This window comes from Pongo abelii, chromosome 18 (genome assembly GCF_028885655.2).
Source record: "Pongo abelii isolate AG06213 chromosome 18, NHGRI_mPonAbe1-v2.0_pri, whole genome shotgun sequence".
Taxonomy (NCBI): Eukaryota; Metazoa; Chordata; class Mammalia; order Primates; family Hominidae; genus Pongo; species Pongo abelii.
The window spans coordinates 49,275,142-49,279,083 of NC_072003.2; the positions used below are offsets into that span (position 1 = coordinate 49,275,142).

Genomic DNA, 3,942 nt, shown 5'->3' on the forward strand with positions numbered 1-3,942 from the left:
AACAAACAAAAAAACCAAAAGGATGTCCTTCAAATGTTTCTTAGCACACTGGAGCAAAAGAAGTTAATGCCTGTTTTAATCACAACCACTTAAGGTGTGTCACTTTCCAAAGTTCGGATGAGTTAGATGGGATTTTGGGTAATATGTATTAGGATTAAATCCTACCAAGCAGTGTGGTAGTGAGGGTGTGGAAAGGGTGAGGTGAGGGGGCGAGGCTGCGAGAGGGCAACTTAACTCTCCTCCTGTCACCCCAGTGTGGGACGGCGTGAATGTGGGGTGGAAGGGATGTCTCTGAGGCGGCACTGGAGAAGGAGCTGTCGGGGTTAAGCAATGTGCGGCAGAGCAGGAACACCTGGTCCCTGTGGCTCATTCATCACAGCAAGAAGCACCCAGGCCCGTGGTCACCGCGTGGTAGCTGGAGCTGCAGAGAGCAAAGCCAAACAGGAAGCTTACTTTTCTTACCTTGCCAGTGAGACCACCTGGGCAACATGGTGAAATCTTGTCTCTACTAAAATACAAAGCAAAAGGAAGGGGCCAGAGCTTACAAAAGATTTGCACTGGTTATAGTGGAGGCTTTTAAGCATGTTTCAAGTGAAACTGATGAGAGTCGTAAGAAGCACAGAAGCACATTGGAAGAGTGTTGTCTATTTGGGAAGAAAGGTCTGTTTATGCAGATGATGTATTTAGAGGCCAGGCGTGGTGGCTCACGCCTATAATCTCAGCACTTTGGGAGCCCAAAGTGGGAGGATCACTTAAGCTCAGAAATTTGAGACCAGCCGGGGCAACATAGCTAGACTCCATCTCTAAAAAAAAAAAAAAAAAAAAAAATCAACTGGGCATGGTGGTGTGCTCCAGTGGTCCCAGCTACTCGGAAGGCTGAGGTGGCAGGATCACTTCCACCCAGGAGGTTGAGGCTTTAGTGAGCCATGATCGCACCACTGTACTCCAGCCTGGGCGACAGAGCAAGACCCTGTCTCAAAAAAACCACAAACAAGCAAACAAACAAGAAACAATGAAACAATGTATTAGAGCAACTTAAGCTCTGTGTGGTGATAAGAAGCCTAGGAAGCAAATTTATAAACAGATAAAGATGAATGAAAATAAAAACTGTTCCTCTCTGGGATCTGCAAATGAGCCACCACCACAGACTCTAAATCTCGTGGGAGCATTACAAAATCCAGAAAATGCAGCCGTAGGTGATGCAGCAGTTCACTAGAGGATCGCTTTTTTGCCTGCTGTAGACCAAGAAGTATCTCTACTAGATAAAATAGCAGATAAAGAACCTGGAGAATGGCTTTCTAAAATGATGGATGCGTGTATGTTGCCGGCAGATTACAATGGCAGAATGGCAGCAGAAATAGATGAGAGGAAGCAACTCACTCGAATGTTAGCAGATTTTCTTCATTGTCCAATGGAAGCCCTTGCAGAGAAAGCATAAATTGGAAGAATACAAGTGCAAGTGAGCCAGAGTTTCCCTGGTGTGCAAATTCAGGTCCCCGATCCAGAGCCTGTCAGACTAATCTTGATTACCCAATGTCACTGGCAGCCGCATGCACCTGCCCTTTGCAGGGACATCTACAGTGAAGATTAATGGACCAGCCTCTTTCCCGGTCCCGAGACTGCAAGAGGTGGAGATAGGTGGATAGTCCTGTAGTGGTATTTTTGCATATTTTTGAGACAGAAACACTAGCAAAATAAATGACAATTAGTAAAAATGTTTGAAATGTTGGTTTGTTTACTATTTTCTTGGTAAGTTAGCATGAATTAGTTTTGGGGTGGTGGGGTTTTGACACAGTGTCTTGTTCTGTCATCCAGGCTGGAGTACAGTGGAGTACACTGGAGTACAGGTACATAGGTCATGCACCTGACCTATGTACTTCATTTAAACAAAGTGATGGGCTGGGCCTATAGTCCCAGAACTTTGAGAGGCCGAAGTGGGCAGATCACTTGTGGTCAGGAGTTAAAGACCAGCCTGGGCAACATGGCAAAACACCATCTCTACTAAAAATACAAAAATTTGCTGGGCATGGTGGCACATACCTGTAGTCCCATGCCCAAGGAGAATCTCTTGAACCCAGGAGGTGGAGGTTGCAGTGAGCTGAGATGCGCCACTGCACTCTAGCCTGGGCAACAGAATGAGACTCTGCCAAAAAAAAAAAAAAAAAAAAAAAAAGATCTCTGTGTATTAATAAGCTCACAAATAGTGATTATTTTCAAAAGGTCTTTTGGTAATTTTTTTTTTTATCCAGGGCCTTGTGAGAAATCTCATGTTTCTGTTTCTTCATATATTTTCAACTGTTTTTCTTTATTTTCTTCAGTATCTAATCACTGTATACTACGTGATTCCTAAAAGGGGAAGAACCAATCAGAGTTGGTTGAGACTTTATTGTGGTATCATTAGGACTGGATTGTAGATGAGACTAAATGTCCCAACATAATCTTATGTTGGAACAAAGATTATCCCCCTTTTCCCCAAACAAAATATGGATTCTGTCTCCATGCCTTTGATTCCATATTCCCTAGAGATTGGTCATTTAACATTAAACATGGAGGTCATTAGCCGGGCATGGCGGCACACACCTGTAGTCCCAGCTACTTGGGAGTCTGAGGCAAGAGAATCGCTTGACCCCAGGAGACAAAGGTTGCAGTGAGCCAAGATCATGCCACTGCACTCCTAGCCTGGGTGACAGAGGGAGACCCTGTCTCAAAAAAAATAAAAAATAAAAAAATAAAAAATAAATCCTACCAAGTAGGTGTGACTTCTTGTTGTTGAAACCTAGGTGGTTTTTGTTTTTGTTTGTTTGCTTTTCAGTGTTCATCTTGGCTAAACAGCCAACAAAGCAGGCAATAGATTTCAAAGGTAAAGATGTAAATATGCTACAACACAAAATTGATCTGGCTCAAGCAATGCTATCGGCTTTGTCAAAAAAAAAAAACTTTTACTTTCATATTTTTATTTTTATTTTTTAGAGATGGAATTTATGTTGCCCAGGTTGGAGTGCAGTGGCACAATCATAGCTCTCTGCAGCCTTGAAATCCTGGGTTCAAATGATCCTTCTGCCTCAGCCTCCTGAGTACTTGGGACGACAAGTATGCGCCACCACACTAGCCTTTTTTTTTTTTTTTTTTTTGCATAGAGACACGGTCTTGTCATATAACCCAGACTGCTCTCAAACTCTTGGCTTCAAATGACCCTTCCACCTTGGCCACCCAAAGTGCTGGGATTACAGGCATAAGCCACCACACCTGGCCAAAAAATTTTTTAAATATTAGTTCTCTATTTGAAAAAATTTTTAACCTCTCAGCACAAAATAAATAATTGAAAGGCTATATCAGCAATTGGTTTATTTTTGTCCCTTTTGCTATTGGTTAAATAAGTGAAATGAACATTGTAAGTCTGAATGTTTTATAGAGAGGTTATCTATTTCCTTTTCTTTTTCTTTTCTTTTTTTGAGACAGAGTCTCGCACTGTTGCCTGGGCTGGAGTGCAACGGCACAATCTTGGCTCACTGCAACCTCCACCTCCCCGGTTCAGGCGATTCTCCTGCCTCAGCCTCCCGAGTAGCTGGGATTACAGGTACACACCACCACGCCTGGCTAATTTTTTGTATTTTTAGAAAAGATAAGGTTTCACTGTGTTGGCCAGACTGGTCTCCAACTCCTGACCTTGTGATCGGCCTGCCTCGGCCTCCCAAAGTGCTAGGATCACAGATGTGAGCCACTGCGCCCAGCCAAGGTTATCTATTTCTTTTGCAAGTATAATGTGGCATCAACAGACATGATTCTTTAGAGTTTACCTAACTTTGCATGTTTTACCACATTTGACAGATTCCCTAAGTAATCAATTGTAAACATTTTATTTATTTATTTGAGATACATAAAACAAGCCATCTGTTACTTTTTTTTTTTTTTTTTTTAGATAGAGTCTTACTCTGTTGCCCA

At 42.5% G+C, this 3,942-nt stretch overlaps 1 pseudogene; it reads left to right on the forward strand.

Moving 5' to 3' along the window:
* The first annotated feature begins 269 nt into the window (after positions 1–269).
* Positions 270–1,591, forward strand: LOC100435081 (regulation of nuclear pre-mRNA domain-containing protein 1A-like; annotated as a pseudogene).
* Positions 1,592–3,942: the final 2,351 nt, after the last annotated feature.